Below are 19,029 nucleotides of genomic sequence, written 5' to 3' on the forward strand. Positions count from 1 at the left end.
TGAAAAAAGTACAAGCCAAAAATTTCACATAATTTTGGGGTAACAAACTAGGGTATTTTTTTAAATGTTTCTTAAAATAATCAAGTCAGGGCCGGGCGCGGTGGCTCACGCCTGTAATCCCAGCACTTTGGGAGGTCGAGGTGGGTGGATCACGAGGTCAAGAGATCGAGACCATCCTGGTCAACATGGTGAAACCCCGTCTCTACTAAAAAGACAAAAAATTAGCTGGGCATGGTGGCGCGTGCCTGTAGTCCCAGCTACTCGGGAGGCTGAGGCAGGAGAATTGCCTGAACCCAGGAGGCGGAGGTTGCGGTGAGCCGAGATCGCGCCATTGCATTCCAGCCTGGGTAACAAGAGCGAAACTCTGTCTCAAAAAAAAAAAAAAAAAAAAACAAGTCAGATCTGGATTAGGCTTATCCCCCACTTTACCTTAATACCACCAGGAAAGGTTTGTTCAGCTCCTTCTAAGTACACTAATGCACAAATATGAAAAGTCCTGTAAATTAAGCATAAAAACGTATGCTGTTACACACTGGTACCATGAACAAGGGAAAGCAATGAAAGCAGAAACACTTTTGAAGAATCCTGGGGGAAGAAAAGAAAACTACAAATAGCTTTTTTGCCTTTAGCAAGTGGCTTTCTACAGTAATTTTTAAATATTTTATTAAAGTGCAAATTACATACAATTCATTCAATTAAAGGGTATAGTTCAAATAGTTCTCTTGTACCTATTTGCGGTCGATCCCTGGAACCGGAGTACAAGACAACCACTGATACACTTTCTGCAACCATAGTTTTTGCCTTTTCCGGAACTCCACCTAAATGGAATCATATAATATGGAGTCTTTGTGTCTAATTTCTTTCATTCACCGTGATGGTTTTAAGATTAATCTGTGTTGCTGTGTGCATCAGCAGTTAATTCCTTTTTATTGCTGAGTAATATTCCATTATGTGGTTATTCTATATCTTGTTTACCTATTCACCAAGTAGTTGACATTCGGTCATCTGTTTTATATTTCATTGATTTTCTTCTCTCATATTTCTCATTTTCTTCCTTCTGCTTTTCGGAGGTTTAATTTGCCCTTCACTTTCTAGTTTCTTAAGGTGGAAACTTAGTTGATTGACTATAAAACTTTCTGCTTTTCTGATGGAAGCATTTAAAGCTATTACTTTCCCTCTAAGCACTGTTTTAGCCACATTTTACAAAACTTGACATATTTCATTTTCATTTAGTCCAAAATAATTTATAATTTCCCATGTGATTTTTTTTTGATACACAAATTACTTACAAGTATCTTATTTCGATTTCCACATATTTGGGAGTTTTATAAATTTCCTCTGTGTTGATATTTAATTTAATCCATTGTGGTACAACAATTTTAAATTTCTAAGTAAAGAATCATTCCTCATATGAAAATTAAGAAGAGCTTTATTATCTACAATGAGGAAAGGGAGATATGATAGCAAAAATAATCATTTGTTCCAGTACCGTATATTGAAAAGACAATTCTTCCACCATTGAATTACTTTGACACCTTTATTGAAAATCAGTTAGTCATATAAAGATGACCTTTTCAGGATTCTCAAGTCTGTGCCAACGATCTGTGAGTCTATCCTTGTGCCAATACTATACTGATTTGATCACCATAACTCTGTAGTCCAGCGATTTTAAGCTCGTAAGCAGAGTGTCATTCCTTGCTGGAAATCAAGTTTTATTATCTACAGTGAGGAAGAGAAAGACTGATAGCAAGTCCTTTACCATCTACAAACACACATTTTAGAACTCACAGAGGCCAGTGCATAGCCTTAAGTAGACCCTGCCCCTGTTGAGCAGTGACTATTACTCAGCCTAGGTGTCACTTTTCTGATAAAGTTTTCCCCAAACACCCGAGGCAGAATTACCCATTCTGATCTCTTGGCTTTGTTCTGAGGCACTTGGTTCCTGTGTTTGGTATGGTGGCTGAGAGCAAAATGGACCCACAGGGGTTCAAATCATGGCTTTACCACTCACCTGCTCTCAGTTTTCAGTGAGTTACTGCCACTCAAGTACTGACTTTATGCCGTTTACTCTTGGATCCAAGACATTTGCAGCAGATAAAGGCAAAGTGTTCCTCACGCCTTATGAACAGCTTCCACTTTACTTTTGTTGGGTCTTCTGTAATTCCACTCAGTCATCCTGAAGTTAGAATGTAGTTAGAGTCTAGGTGAAATCATCATACAAAACATTATTTCTTATTTCAGACACCTGGTCAATCTTATATTTTTTATTCAGATTGACCAAAAATTGGTTCTGATGACAGAAGGCCATTTTAAAGTGGCATAAAATCACACCAAAAAAAATCGTTCTCAGAACTTTAAAGGATTCAAAATGAGAATAAAATAATGGAAATTTCAGTCCTAACCACAGTCTTATGCTCTGGTACACTTGTGATTTTTCTTTTTTTTTTTTTAAGAAACAGGGTCTCGCTACATTGACCAGGCTGGTCTTGAACTCCTGAGCTCAAGTGATCTCCCCACCTCAGCCTCCCAAAGTGCTGGGATTACAGGTGTGAGCCTTCACTCCGAGCCCAAGTGTGATTCTGGGGTAAAAACTACCACACATGACTAAGTTGCTTGAAGTCATCTTGTTTTTATCAGGAGTGGTTTGATTTAAATATATGTGTGTGTATATATAATTATATGTAAAAGTATGTGGCATAAAAAATAAGATTTCCTCCTCCCACTCTACCTGAATTCCAATTTCCCATATAGGAAACCTCTGACTAATGTTTGATTGCGATAGGTTATTTTTAAACAAGGGGGAAAAAAAGTCCATTGACAAGTTATGGAGGGGTTTTCCAGGTAGATTAAATCCTGGCATTTATGTCTGATTCCATTTCAACCCTCACTAAAATTATAGCAAAGAAGGACATAGGCTCACAGAGACAAAGGAGACAGGATCAATAAAATTTTCTAAAGGTGAAAAGCAAGTGAGCAACCACCCTTCCATCTTGACCTAGATTCAGCTTTGTCTAGTTTACCTGCTTGGGTGGAAGGAGGGAACCAGCAGAAGTAAGCAAATTCACAATGCGAAAGCTCAGGAAATGAAGGTTTAATATCTCTTGGAAGCGGCCTGCATGGTGGGTCTGAAGACAGGATGAGAGGGTGACAGCCTGCATCTGGAGTGCTCAGTCCCTCAGATCCCTGTCCCCATTTCCAGCCTCCAGCAACTCCTCTGTTCCCACCACAAAGAAGCCTGGAGGTTGCTATCTGGAAAAGCTATTGGGTGGCTGTGAACTGGGGGCACTAGATACAACTAAGGCAGTGGGTAGTGCACAAAGGAAGCAGAGGAAATAAGAGAAAGTTGGCACAGGGAATGGTGAAGTCCACTTTTTCCTTCTCCCAAGGGCTTCTGGAAGACAGACTTTCAGGTTTTTGGGCTGGTCACTTTCCCAAAATGGAGGAAATGGGAAGCCTGATATCTGAGAGCTCTGACAAGGGGGCTGAGACCCAGCCTCATGCCTATGCAGTGAACCTACCCAATCAACAAGGCTCTCTCCCTCCCGCTGTGCTTACAATCAGCCTTCCAACACCTTGCTCAATATTGTATCAATGATCAGCCAAGAAGCACCAGACATTTGAAGAAATGGAAGTCAATGGATACAGAAAACTGAAAACTCACTGAAGAGCTGTATATTGTGTACTATTAGAAATAGAAGATAAATTTTAAAAAATTTTTAGAGTTGAAAGACCTCGCTCATGGTGGATGGAACTCTAAGGTGAATGGGGTGAACAGGGACCTATAGTTTTTCAAAAGAAACATTGTACTATTTGTTGATTTTTAAAACTAGACAGTTGCATAAAGGTGACAAAAATTAAAATTATATTTTATAAGAATGTTTGATTCTTTAACAGAAGTTTTTATTTCTATTTCACCTTAGGCAATGTTTTTCCTGGAAAATGTCTTCAAGTGGTTGACTGGTAGTTTTACATGTTTGTAACAGTCTCTGTTCATCTACATATCATCTGGACAGTTCCCAACTTCATGATGTCATAAAAAAGCACATTTAAACCAGGGGTCATACCCTGTTGCACTCATACATGACAGTTTATCTACTGTAACCTCCCATCTGGCTACAGACATGATGGGACTTATTTTGTCAGCTGTCAAAGCAAAGGCGTCAGTTTCACCTTTCTCAGTAGAACCCAATTCACATGTGGCAGGTGCTTATAGAGCACCTTGGCCTGTGCAACCCCCTAGCATGCATTATTGCCCTTGCCTTATAACAACCCTATGAAAAGGATTCTATTATTATCCTGCATTTTACAGCTAAGGAAACTCAGGCTTGGAGAGGTTAAGTACCTCACCCCAAATCATTTGACAAGTAAATAACAGAGCCAATTTTGTCAGACTCCAAAATCTATGCTGTAATCCACTGCACTATTCTGCTTCTTGTGCATTTCATGGCAAAATTGCTCTGTAGTGTACCTGGTTCCTGGATTCGTGCTGCTGGACAACCAGTCGAGGTGTCACCAGAGCAATGATGCCTTTCCCTACACATTGTCCTGCCCACCTGCAAGTGCCATGAGATAAGAGCATTGCTTTTTTTCCTTTGCCCCAATCCTATTTCCCACTCAGTAAGACTGGAAGAGATTCATTCAAAACGAGTCTGCTGGGAAAATGATAAGATGGACTTCATAATTTGAAAATTCCTTCTAAGGATGCTTTTAAGGTTATTAAGTAGTGCATCCAAAAGTAGACAGCTCTTCGGAGAGCTTGGCCAAGTTATCTAATGATATGCAGGTGACATCTTGTCTATAGACACTAGAAGACAGGGGTGTAGGAATTTTGTCCCTGGAATATTTGATTTCTTGAGGATTTCGAGGTGACAATTCTAGTGTCATGAGAGCATCACAGCAAAACATCTGGGTGGAGATCATGGGTAACGTACCTGGTGCTCATTTTCACGATCCTCTCATTCACAACACACACAGCTTCAAGATAGTCCTCACATACCAATATATCCTGCTTATAGCCTTTTGAAAGAAACATTTCCTTGACAGCATGTGCAAATCATGTTTGGTTTTTCTCCCCTGGAATAATTTGCACTGAAGAAATTCTTCCATATGTCAAAGTTGGTCTCATCGTTTTGCTTGAAGGAAGGAGGCAGGGAAGAAGACTATAGTTAAGAAGCCAGTTCGAACCAGAGCGTGTATAAATATTGGAACAGCACGCTCTTGGCATGGTGCTCAAGAGCTTTCTGTTCCTGCAGGCTTCACCTAGCTTCTAAAGTGTAGGTGATTTTGCACTAAGCATCAGGTTCTGACATGAAAAATATGAGAACACAGCTGAAATATAGCTTAATATCTGGAATGTTGATAATGCTAACACCTTAACGGTTATTGTACATTATGTTTTATGTTAGCTAACTGACTCTCAAAACAACACTGTGAGGATGCAGGGAGAAGAATTACCTCACTGTGTAAACAGCATTGCCCTATAGATGGCCGTGTGTATTCTCTATCCTCTTCACTTGATTATGGCTCATTGAGGGGAGAGACCGGGGTTGTTAAGGGACAGCATTGATTTGTGGTGATGGAAGACAAGATCATGTCACGAAATGTTAATGGGACCTGCCTTACCCTCTCTGGGCCTCTCAGACCTGGTAGTTCCTAAGCAAAGCAAATGCTTGAATGGCCAGTCTCCATTCATACATAGAACAGGGCCCAGCCACGTCTCTGTATTCCATTCCAGCTCCTTTCTAACCACATGAGCAAGCCAGGATTCTGCAAGACACAAGGTCTAGGTTCAGGAATGAAGGGTTTTGTTTTTCTTTTGTTTTCCCTTGAGGAAACTTCAAAAGTCTGCCTCATCCTAGGCTTAAATTCTAGACTAATTACAACGCTCTGTTATTCCTGTTGGGAGATGAGTGGGCAGAACAGGGGTTGCAAATAAATAATGAAGAACATGCAAACGTTTTAGATGCCTCATCCTCTACAAGGCCCTCACTTTGTTATCATTTGTATAAACTTGTACACACACTTTTAATGTTCCTGAGGAATGTTTTTCTAAAGCAGTTCATGTTGCAAACATCAAAAGGTGACCTCCAATAGGGATCCCAGTAGGACAGAAATCCCTATGCCTGAAAGCCCCGTGAAGCCTGTTCTGCTCCTTCCTACCTTTATGTCTACTCCCTTGGCCCGGGGCTGCTACCACTGCCCTGTATGTCTCCAAAGCCACAGTCTTGCTCAATGAGCTGTCTTAATTCCAGCAGCTGCTACACCCTTATGTGCCTGCGCCCCTATACTCCCAAACCTTCAAACAATACCACCACCAATGGCCTTACCAATGGCCTTATCTTGTTTCCACAAAGCTATCATTGCAGGTAACTCCGCTGCCACCACCAAGATAACCCTCCTGGCTGATCAACAGAACTACACACTAAAGATCAAGCGTCCACACACATCACAGTGCTAAGCCAAACTACATTTGACCTGAGGATGCCTCCAAACTTGAGAACTTACATAAAGAACTGCAACCTAACTTAGTGTGTAAACTAACTTTAAGCCTAAGTAGGAGTATACTCTTGTAACAAATAGCTGAGTCTCGGCCAATCACAGCAAGGGAGCTTCAGTAATCGTAGATGGCCAACTGATTAAAATAAGGCAAGACACCAAGCTGTAACCAATTAAGCTGACTTCATACCTCACTGCTGTGTTCTGTCCATAAATTCTGCCTGACCTGAGTTCTTAGAACCTGTCTGGTTCTGAGGGCTGCCAGATTTGCAAACCGTTCTTTGCTCAACTAAGCTGTTAAATTTAACTTGTCTAAGCTTTTTTTCCTTTTAACAATAGTTTACCTGGGACACGGTTTGTTAGCACATTTTCACAGTTGACTTAGCTTTCATCCAGCAATTCTCATCACTGGCTGCACGTTAGAATCACCAGGAAAGCTTCAAACACATCCAGAGGTTTGGACCCCATTCCCAGAGACACTGATGATTTAATTGGTCTGGGGTAGGGCCTGGGCATTTCTTTGCTTTACAAGTGATCCTAATATGCGCCCAGGGTTGAGAAGTATGGTTTAATTGCCTTTAGTCTCTACATATATGTGAAGCATGGGTGGTGCTTACGAACTGAACAGGGCCATAGCAAACACACATAAGTTAACAGGACACTGATTCAGCTTAATGGCGTACATATGTAACATCTTAACATTTTTATATCATGGAAGAGCTGCCCTCATGGTCTGAGTGCCTAGGGGATGGAAAGCGGAGTATTTCCTTCAATACTAGTTCCAGGGTCTCTACCATTCCCAGAACTCTGAGCACTAAGCAGCAGCTACAGCTAAAAACCTATTCACATGGGTTTGGTCAACATGAGGCAAGAAGTGGTCCACAAGTCCAACAAGCCAAAGGGTAGTCTTCCTTCCATCATGATGATGAAGTGCTCCTTGCTGGCCAGCGTGCATTTTTCTCTTACACTTAAGAGTTGTCTCCCACCACTCAGCCTCAGCGAACGGGGAGTATCCTATGGGATTGTATAAATAGTCAGAAATCAACTTGCTGCACTTCTGAGGGGTTGCCTGGCTCTCACCATTCTGATCAGCCTATTCTGTTCACAACAAAACCTTGGCTGGGTTGCGGGACTGGGGGTTGGGGAGGCACTATACCATGAATCTAGATCCCCACAGCAGACTCATCAATTAGGCATATCCTCACTCTCAGTGAGCTGGGAGGTGGTAGAGAGCATGAACCCTGAAGTCCTAGATGACATGCCTCTGTTTTAATTCCAGCTCCCACACTTCCTGGCTGTGTAAATTGGAGGTAGTCATGATAACCTAATTCACAGATTTCTTTTGAGAATTAAATGAGGTCATGTGTGGAAAGCTACTTAGTAAGTAATTAATGTTTTCTAGTAAAGCACACAAAAGTTTTCACTTTGGATAACTTTAAAAATCATTTAGGGGAATAAAAAACAGAGAGGGCCATGTGAAGACATCCTAATCATGCCATTCACTATGAATTTGGAAGTGGCGCTGGAAAAGTACACAAGAAAGAAAACAACTGAAGAGGGAAATGATTTTCCGTTTCTCATTCAACACCTCTCTCTTGTGAGTAGTGAGGAAAAAGCTCTTTCTTCTGGATTCAACGGAAATCAACTCCTTCTCATTCTTCCTTCTGATGAAAGACTGGGGACCAGGGAGGAAAGGAATATTCTGGATCAGACAATTCCCAAAGGATCTGAGCCAAGAGCACAGCCTTTTCAGTCCCACAGCATGATCTCCAAGGGGTTGGTGAGGCTCTGGGGCCTCTGATGCCCATTCCACAGGCTACTGAGATCTTCAACATTGCAGTCGCTAACTCCAATGACCACTTTAAGCCAGGACCATAAAGAAAAGTTGCCTTTGCCCATTAGTCAATAGACTGAAGTCATTCTACTGCTCTACCATGGCAGGGCTGCCTGAGCATTTATGTGCCAGGGCAGCAAAGTCAGGATGCCATGTTCCAAACTGACTCTACCCAAACCACCTAATGTCCTTAACTGGACTCGTAGCTGAACAACACTCAGGGAAGAGAAATTCTCTCTCACCTTTGGTAAATAAAAAGAGAAAAAAATCAATAAAATAATTTCCAATCTGTTCCTTAAACTCGATGCCCCACTGATCAGAATGAGTCAGGAACAAACGCATTAGCTCTGAGAGAAAACAGCTTTTAAAAATAAGATTGGATCTAGTTGGCTGAACAATCATTATGCTTGAAATTCTCTGTGCCATATTTGCCAGTCAATAGAGCACACAGGGATATATACCACAGGGACAGTGCCTTTCATCTGCCAGCAGTTTTCAGACCACATTTATAATTGCTATCAAGATCATCAAACCACCCAGGGACTTCAGGGAAAACTTAATTCTCACCAAAATGAAGTAACAACCAGTTTGTAACAACAACAACAACAACAAAATAGCGTTAGCCTTGGGACCCAGTTCTTTATTTGAGCTTCTCAAATTGGAAATACTACCTTTTACTAAAGATTTGAATCAAAGTGTAGGTCCTACTAACCCCTGCCTTACCCAGCCCTATTCAATGGAGTCTTTGAGGTCCAGTCCCATGCATCCCCAAGCCAACCCACATCAAGACAGGGCATATCAGAAGTCCCAACACTTTCAGTGGACAGGGTCCAAATCAGTTACAGATCTAGAGTTTGGGATGATACCTGGGCCTTTTATGTCCTATTCCAGAATTACTCTATTACCCATCTGACTTTTAAGAATGCCATTTCTAGACATCCCGTTGTTGCATCCAACTCACAGAATAGTCTTTTAAAAGGCTACCCTCCTCAAAAGTCTGTGATCTAACTAGTCAGTTTCATTTGGGCCAGTCCTGGCTTCTCTTCCACACTTGCCATTCTCACCACCATGCCTGCCTGAATTATGAGAAATCTTTGGGGTTTTCTTTGTTTTGTTTTGTTTTGTTGCTCTTGCTCCAACACATAAAATTTATCTCAGATTAAGCATTTGAACTACAAGCTACATAGCATTGGCCAGTCACCAAATATGACAGTAGCTATGTGCTCCTGGGCAAGTCAATTTACCAGCTGTCAGCATCAAATTGACCTTTCAAGTTAACCTAGTGTAATGTACACAGCTGGTGCCCAGTCCAGATCTTCATTTCTAGGATGGGCACCCTCCCCTGATGTTGTGAGTGTTGGCTGCTAATGTTCAGAGCTGCTGCCTTCTTTTAAGAATTGCCTTCAGTCCACTCCTCATTAGCCTGGGCAGCCCACAGCTAGTGATTGGTTGACATGAAGTACAAAGGGTTGACATTCTTGTTTCAAAGTGGGCCACCTGTGTGGCACCATCTCTACTCCAGAGCATCCCACGGGATCAAGCTGAAGTTGGGTTTAGCTGAGACCATGCCCTTGCATTTCTTCCCCTGCCATGTCCTGCTTTCCTCATTTTCTTTCTCAGGAGAGAACTCTCTCAATAACTTGCTTGCATAAACATCCCCAAACCCTGGCTCAGGCTCTGCTTCTAGGGAACCCAACACAAGGAAGCTAGGATGTTTTGTGGAACATGAATTGGATCGGATAAAGAGTGAAGGCAGGGAAACGTGTTAGGAGCCTGCTGCCATGATCCAGCTAGGAAATGCTGATTTTTATCTGTCCTACTCTGAAATTCTATGACTCTCTGAGCGGAATGCTGCTAGTAGTCACAACAAGCTCATTAACTCTGTTCCGTATGTTAGAAAGAACATAGGTCAAACTGGCACAGTGAGTTGTCTGCTCTACTGAGACTGGTGATCAGAGAAATAACAAACAGAAAAAATGGGAGCATTTGATTTACCAGGCAACCAGATTGTAAAAATATATCATCTCCCAGTTCCTCAATGAAACTTAAAATTCCAATGGGGATCCAAAGACAGGTCACTTGACTTAGTATGCTATTGATTACACATAGATTGTCCAAGGATAATCTGGAGCTTGAAGCCATCCTCTCTTTACCCCCAAAGGTTCTTCCTGGAGTCAACAAGTGTGCAAAATGTGACTTAAACATAACTGGAAGATAAACCTGCTTCAGATCAGCGACATCAATATGCATCCAAAACCAGATTGGTCTTGGGTTTATCTATAATTCCAATCATCATGGGAGTTCATGCCTTTTCTTTGACAAAGGTAAGTACATCAGTGTTTCTCACACAGGTCTGTAGAAATATCCTCAAGAATTTGAAGTTCTCTATAAGAATTGGTTTTCTATTTTAAATTTTTATGATAACCTTTAAAACATTAAATGAATTCTGTTTCTCATGGATGGCTACTGATAACTGAAACTTGCCATGAGATTTTGATGTTGGTGTTATAAAATGTTGACCTTGTTGACACTAGGACGATTATCCAGAACTGTAAGTGCTAACTTCTAAGTATGAGTCTCTCAAGCTGGACATTTGTAGTTGTATTCTCATGAGTCTATGAATTTCAAAATGTGAATAATTGGTTTGTTTCTGAATGTGATCAATACCTACAAATTCTAGTTGCAAAATGATGGCAACTAGAATTTGTAGATATTGATCACTGACAAAATAAGGAGCTGGCATTCTGGTTGCTCTGCTGCCATTGCAGAACAGAGAAGGACACCTGGGCAGGACGGATGAAGTCACCTTCATGAAAAGTCACAGGATATCAAGTATTCCCATCCCAGGGTTGTTATGAGTTATCATCTTGCCATTATCATTTATTTTTAATTAAAAATCAGTCTCAGGGCCAGTGGTGCAATGGATAATGCATCTGACTACAAATGAGAAGATTCCAGGTTTGACTCCTGGATGGCTCGGTGGGACTACTCTCAGTTTGATCAGGTGCAGTGGCTCACACCTGTAATCCCAGCACTTTGAGAGGCCAAGAAGGGCAGATCACCCTGAGGTCAGGAGTTCAAGACCAGCCTGGCCAGCATGGAGAAACCCTGTCTCTACTAAAAATACAAAAATTAGCCGGGCATGGGAGTACATGTGTGTAATCTCAACTACTTGGGAGGCTGAGGCACTAGAATCGCTTGAACCCGGGAGGCGGAGGCTGCGGTGAGCCAAGATTGTGCCACTGCACTCCAGTCTGGGCAACAGAGTGAGACTCCATCTCAAAAATAAAATAAAATAAATAAAAATCATACAAATCGTTAAAGCAGTGACTGTGAGATTGTTCCAGCTTGAAGATGGGGCTTTTTTTTTTTTTTTTTTAATCTCTGGCTCTACAGAACTTAGTTGCTGGGCTCTTGGGAGTTGTTCATTAAACATCTGACAAGTGAATACGCGTTAAGTCACAGAGGAGGCCCCTCAAGGGAGTGTACAGACTAACAGAAAAATGCTCAGATTATAGTGACTATTTGATTTATCACAAAACAAATCTGTGCATTCACAGGTCCTACAACTAGAAAGAAAAAAAAAAGCATTTGATTACCATAAAAGTCAGGAGAATGATCCCCTCTGGAGGAGAGAAAGGGGATGAGACCATGGGACAGGGGGACCTTCTGGGATCAATGGCAATCTTTCCATTGCTTAACCTGGGTATCAGTTACATGAGTGTTTTTTAAATTTTTTTTAATTATACTTTAAGTTCTGGGGTACATGTGCAGGTCATGTGGGTTTGTTACATATGTATACACGTGCCATGGTGGTGGTTTGCTGCATCCATCACCCCATTATCTATATTAGGTATTTCTCCTAATGGTATCCCTCCCCAATCCCCCCAACACCTGCTATTCCCCCCCTAGTCCCCCCACTCCCCATACCCCAGTGTATGATGTTCCCTTCTCTGTGTCCATGTGTTCTCATTGTTCAATGCCCACTTATGAGTGAGAACATGCAGTGTTCGGTTTTCTGTTCTTGGGTCAGTTTGCTAAGAATGATGCTTTCCAGTTTTATCCATGTCCCTGCAAAGGACATGAACTCATCCTTTTTTATGGCTGCATAGTATTCCATGGTGTATATGTGCCACATTTTCTTTATCCAGTGTATCATTGATGGGCATTTGGGTTGGTTCCAAGTCTTTGCTATTGTGAACAGTGCTGCAATAAACATACGTGTGCATGTGTCTTTATAATAGAATGAATTATAATCCTTTGGGTATTTGCCCAGTAGTGGGATTGCTGGGTCAAATGGAATTTCTATTTCTAGATCCTTGAGGAATCGCCACACTGTCTTCCACAATGGTTGAACTAATTTACACTCCTACCAACAGTAAAAGCGTTCCTATTTCTCCACATCCTCTCCAGCATCTGTTGTCTCCTGATTTTTTAATGATCGCCATTCTAACTGGTGTGAGGTGGTATCTGAATGTGGTTTTGATTTGCATTTCTCTGATGACCAGTAGGTCCCCTATGCATTTGTTTCAGGAACAATCACCTCTGAGGTAGCGAATTTCTCTCTTTGTCCTCAGAGTGTCCTGTGTACTCATATATGACTCTATCATGACCATTCATATAAGTGGTGAGCTCTTCAGTGTAATGACTACTTTCACCTTCATTTGCCGAGAAGCATGCAGAGTACTAATAATAGCTAATGGCTAACATGCACTGAGTGCTTAATATGCGGCTGGCACAGTTCTAAGCCCTCTTATGTATTAATACATTTAATTCTCACAAAAACCATGCAAGGTGACCATTACTATTGACCCAGGTTGGAGATGAGAAAATCAAGGACAAGGAAGTGCACTAACTTGCACAAGGTCACAGAGCTGGTAAGAAGCAGAGCCCAGTGTGAGTGAAGACATCCCATTCTTGGTCAGTGCACTTGACATCCTCACAGTTAGGTGACACTAGAGGTGTTCAAGAGTGGAAGAAAGGCAAAGGATTGGTAGGGAGAAGGGTCATTTGCTTGCCAAATAACACGAGAAGGAGATATTTTTTTATTAGGCACGTTAGAGTTGGGATGAGCCTGAAAGAAGAAAGAAGAGTGTTCTATTTAGATTCCTGCATCCATTCCCATTTCCTTTATTTCTCCCCTCCCTAAACTTACACTATCTAGGGATTATCCAATCAATTAGAACACACTTTAATTAATGGCATTGTTCAGGCTGGTCTGTGTTCATCCAAGCCCCAAAAGACAACTGCATAAATGAAGTGGGGGACCAGGGGATTCCAGTCTTCTTCCTGTCAGTCAACCTGGATCCTTCTGGGAAGCAAATGTGAAGACAGGCTTTCAAGGCGAGATTGAGCTCCAGAGATTCCCCTGGTCCAGCAGCAGGGAACTCAAATGCCTGTGAGGAAGAGCGCTTAACAGAGCCAGGTGAAGCAGGCAGTAGGGAGGCGTTAAGCAGCTTGTACAGGACTCAAGTGTAACAATCACTGCCTATCACCCTTTGCTTTTGATAATTTTGCATGGAACTTCTGGTTAAGCATGGCAGATTAAACCATGCATTTATATCTACTAAAATGACAGTAAAAGAATTTTTTTTAAGTGTGAATCCAAAGGACAAAGAGGAGAAAGAACATGGCGGCAGACACAGGATAGCAGCAGACACAGGATGTCAGCAAGACTTTGGAAGAGGGACGTGACAGCTGCCTTAGTATGGAGAAGTCTGAAAACTAGGCATGAAAAAAGAGAAGTCAACAAGATGCCAATCAGTTTGTACCTCAGAAGCACAGAAAAGCTCTGAACTTGAAGGAACCAGGTAACTTCAATGTTTTGGGGGAAGAGATGGGGCTGAAAATGCAAGGACTAAAAGCAGGTAAGAGCCCCACCCTCAAGTAACTAAGTAACTCCCCACTTTGGGAGAAAACTAGAGGTTTCCCACTGGTTTAACAGAGCCAAAAAGGATCTCTCCTGAGGACACCAGGCTTCTCAGAAAACTGGGGTGAGGTGCCTCCATGAAGAACCATGCTAAGTGAAATTATACATATTAAAAAGGAGATAGTATGTAGAGGGTTTTGCATGTCTTTCTTTAAACTTATTTCTAATATATGATGTTTTGACATTATTATAAACTGTGTGCTTATTTATTTATTAGAGATGGAGTCCCACTCTGTTGCCCAGGCTGTAGTGCAGTGGTGTGATGTTGGCTCACTGCAGACTCTGCCTCCTGGGTTCCAGCGATTCTCCTGCCTCAGCCTCCCCCATAGCTGGGGTTACAGGCATGTACCACTATGCCTGTCTAATTTTTGTAGTTTTAGTAGAGTCACGGTTTCACCATGTTGGCCAGGCTGGTCTCAAATTCCTGATCTCAGGTGATCCGCCCACCCTGGCCTCCCAAAGCGCTGGGATTATAGGCATGCGCCACCATGCCCGGCCATAAATGGTATGTTTTTAAAATTTTATTTTCTAATTGTTTATTGACCATTGACCTTATATCTAGGGGCCTTAAATTTACCTAACAATAGGGGTTTTTCATTTTGTTTTGTTTTCTATTTTGAGGTGGAGTCTCACTCTGTCACCCAAGCTGGAGTGCAATGGTGCAGTCTCAGCTCACTTCAACCTCCAATTCTGGGTTCAAGAGATTCTCCTGCCTCAGCTTTCTGAGTAGCTGGGATTACAGGCATGCACCACCATGCCCAGTTAATTTTCGTATTTTTAGCAGAGACAGGGTTTCACCATGTTGGCCAGGCTGGTCTTGAACTCCTGACCTCAGGTGATCTGCCCTCCTTGGCCTCCCAAAGTGCTGGAATTACTGGGATGAGCCAACCTAACAATTTGAATCCTACATTTGTGAAATCTTCTGAGCTTTCTGTATACACAATCACACCATCTGCCAATAATGAGAGTTTTATTTCTTCTTTTCCCTTCATTTTGTCTTTTTTCTTCTTGACTTATTTCCCTGGCTAGAACATCCAGACAATGTTGAAGAGAATTGGTATTGGAGGTTATCATTGTCTCCTCTCTGATCTCATTGGGAAACCTTCCAAAATTTTACCATTAATTATGTTTTTTATTAATTTATAAATTAATTCTAAGTAGATTTTTACTACTTTTTTTTTTTTAACAAATTTCCATTATCTGAATAAGAAAGTTTCCTTTTATTCTTAGTTAGCTAAGAGGGTATTTTTTAAAATCAAATGTTTTGCTTCATCTATTGAACTGCTCATACGATTTTTCTCCATTATTGTGTTAATTTGGTAAATTGCATTGGCCAATTTTTTAATGTTAAACACACCTTGATTTCCTATATAAATCCAACTTGATCCTGATACATTATCTTTTCTATATATTGCTGGATCAGGTTCTTATATGTGGCTGAGATACTGTATCATCATTCAAGGAAGAGATTTATCTGGAATATTTCTCTCTTGTAGTGGTTTTTAATACATTTGGATGCATTACTCAACATCTTTGAGCTTCTGTTTCTTTTTTGATAAAATTAAGACAATTTACCATAATGTACAAGGTTGTTATAAGATTAAATTAGAAAATATGCGTGAAATGACTTGGCACATTTCCTGGCACAAAGTAGGTACTTGACAAATATTTATTGAAAGATTAGAATGGACTCCATCTATAATCAGGTAAAACTTAAGAATAAAATGTGTATATAAAACAATCCAAAGAATAAGTTAATGAAAGTAACAAAGACTTCATTTCTAAAACCAATAAGTAGGATTTGACACACAGCAATCTAATTCATAGAGCCCCAGCTGATTTCAGAACTTACAATCCAGAGCCCAATGAAGGCAAACCCCAGACCAGAAAGGATAGGAAAAGGGGCTAAGACCTCCATCATACCAGCTCTTTCACTCTCTGATGATAATTTCTGATTCCACCATCTCTGTAAAGGTGAACTGGTAAGAAGCAGCCTGAATTGGCAACCAGGAGACTGTCCTTTATTAGTTCTGTGACCTTGTATAAATCATCTAACCTTTCTGGGCTGCAGTTTTCTCATCTGTCAAAAAAGCAATAATAGGGGGTGGAGCAGGACAGCCAAATAGAAGCTGTCACCAATCATCCCCCACTACAGGAACACCAAATTTAACAACTATCTACACATCAAGAAAGCACATTCATGAGAACCAAAAATCAGGTAAGCAATCACAGTTCCTGATTTTAACTTTATTTCACTGAAAGTGGCATAAGAGAGTAGGAAAAGCATTTTTGAATTACCAGTGCCACCTCTCCTCCAACCCCCTGCAGCATGGCCTGGAGAATCTGTGTGTTTTGGGCAGGGAAAGCGCAATACTTCTGGGATCCTGCACTGAACTCAGTGCTGCCCTGCCACGGCAGAAAGCAAATCAGAGCTAAACTTAGCAGGTGCCTGCTCACAGAGGGAGCATTTAGACCAGCCTTAGCCAGAGGGAAATTGCCCATCCCAGCCATCAGAACTTGAGTTTCAACAAGCCTCATTACCACAGGCTGAAGTGCTCTCAGGTACTAAATAAATTTGAAAGGCAGCCTATGCCACAGGACTGCTATTCCTAGGGAAGACCTCATGCTCTGCTGGGCTCAGAGCCAGTGGACATTGTGGGCACATGACCAATTAAGACACCATCCAGGGTGGCTAAGGGAGTGCTTGCACCACCCCTCCCTCAACCCCAGGCAGTGCAGCACCCAGAAAAAAAAAAAAAAAGTGACTCCTTCCTTCTGTTTCAGGAGAGGAGAGGGAAGATTAAAGAGACTTTGTCTTACTTCTTGGATACCAGCTCGGCCACAGTAGGATAGAACATCAGCAAGGGTTGTGAGGCCCCCATTCCAGGCCCTAGCTCCTGGATGGCATAGCTAGACTCATCCTGGGCCAGAAGGGAACCCACTGCCTTAAAGGGAAGGACCCAGCCCTTGCAGGATCATCTGCTAACTAAAGAGCCCCTGGGCCCTAAGGAACCAGCAGCAATACCCAGGTAATACACCGGGGGCCTTGGGTGAGATTCTGAGATATGCAGAGCACAAAGCAGGCCCTTAGTGTCCCCAGTTTCGGGTGTTGGCTCTTGGACAGCATTTCTGTACCTGCCCTGAGTCAAAAGGGAGCCCACTGCCCTGAACAGTGAGTTTCAGGCCTCACAGCATACACTGCAAGCTGACTGGTGCATTCTTGGGCCTTAATTGAACATCAGTGGTAGCCTAGTAGTTCCCCCAATGAGTGGGTGGTGGGGATGGCCATGTAGAGAGGCTCCTCTGCCTGTGGAAAGGAGACGGAAGAGTGGGAAGGACTTTGTCTCATAGTTTGAGCACCAGCTTAGCTACAACAGATTAGAGGACCAGGTATATTTCTAAGGTTTTTTACTCCAGTTCTTGGCTCCTGAATGACATCTCTAGACCCACCTGGGGCCTGGGGAACTCACCACCCTGAAGGGAAGGATGCAAGCCTGGCTGGCTTTGCCACCTGCTGGTAGGGCTCTAGGGCTTTGAGTGAACATAGGTGGTAACCAGGTGCTATTACAGCAGTCCTTGGGTGAGAACTAGTGTTGTGCTGGCTTCAAGTCTAACCCAGCACAGTCCCCGTGGTGGTGGCAGCCACAGAACTTGTGTCCCCCAACCCCGGCTCCAGGAAGCTCAGTACAGAGAGAGGGGCTGCATTTATTTGGGAAAAAGTAAAGGAAAAGAACAAAAGTCTCTGTCTGGTAATCCAGCAAATTCTTCCAGATATTATCTAAAACCACCAAGGCAGGACCTCTATGAGTCTGCATGAGTCACAGCATTACGGGGCTTAGGAGGCCCCCTCATGCAGATAAGGCTTAGAACACAACATCCAAGTCCTTCTGAATACCTAGAAAGCCTTTCCAAGGACGACAAGTACAAACAAACCCAGACTCCAGAGACTACAATAAATAACTAACTCTTCAATGCCCAGACACTGACAAACACCCACAAGCATCAAGACCATCTAGGAAAACATGGTCTCACCAAATGAACTAAATAAGGCACCAGGGACCAATCCTGGAGAAGAGAGATGACCTTTCTAACAGAGAATTCAAAATAGCTGTTTTGAGGAAACACAAAGAAATTCAGGATAACACAAAGAAGGTATTCAGAATTATATCAGATAAATTTTAAAGAGAATTAAATAATTAAAAAGAATCAAGCAGAAGTTATGGAGTTGAAAAATGTAATTTGTATACTAAAGAATGCATCAGTCTCTTAGTAGCAGAATTGATCAAGCAGAGGAAAGATTAGTGAGCTTGAAGAAAACCTATTTGAAAATACATCATAGGAGAAGACAAAGGGAAAAAATAAAAAAGAATAAAGCACACCTATGAGATCTAGAAAACAGCTACAAAAAGGCAAATCTAAGAGTTATTGGCCTTAAAATGGAGGTAGAGAAATAGACGGGATAGAAACTTTATTCAAAGGGATAACAGAGAACTTCCCAAACCTAGAGAAATATATCAATATTCAAGTACAAGAAGGTTATAGAGCATCAAGCATATTTAACCCAAAGAAGACCACCTCAAGGCATTTAATAATCAAACTCCCAATAGTCGGGGATAAAGAATCCTAAAAGCAGCAAAGAAAAGAAACAAATAACACACAGTATGTCTGGCAGCAGACTTCTCAGTGGAAACCTTCCCTTCCAGGAGAGAGTGGCATGACATATTTAAAACGCTGAAGGAAAACAATTTTTACTCTAAAATAGCATATCTGG

At 41.8% G+C, this 19,029-nt stretch overlaps 1 long non-coding RNA gene across 3 annotated transcripts in view; it reads right to left on the bottom strand.

Annotated features, from left to right (window-relative positions):
- Positions 1–403: 403 nt before the first annotated feature.
- The window catches only part of LOC105733236 (uncharacterized), an 89,233-nt gene continuing 70,607 nt past the window's right edge, over positions 404–19,029 (bottom strand). For 2 of the 3 annotated variants that reach the window (XR_001111214.3, XR_010337986.1), the window contains exon 4: positions 404–2,176. This is a non-coding gene — a long non-coding RNA (uncharacterized LOC105733236). Of the gene's footprint in view, positions 2,177–4,931; positions 5,133–19,029 lie in introns of all 3 variants that reach the window. The other variant, XR_010337987.1, reaches the window with a different exon arrangement.

Source organism: Aotus nancymaae, unplaced genomic scaffold (assembly GCF_030222135.1).
Source record: "Aotus nancymaae isolate 86718 unplaced genomic scaffold, 86718_ANA_hifiasm-v0.15.2.pri h1tg000057l, whole genome shotgun sequence".
Taxonomy (NCBI): Eukaryota; Metazoa; Chordata; class Mammalia; order Primates; family Aotidae; genus Aotus; species Aotus nancymaae.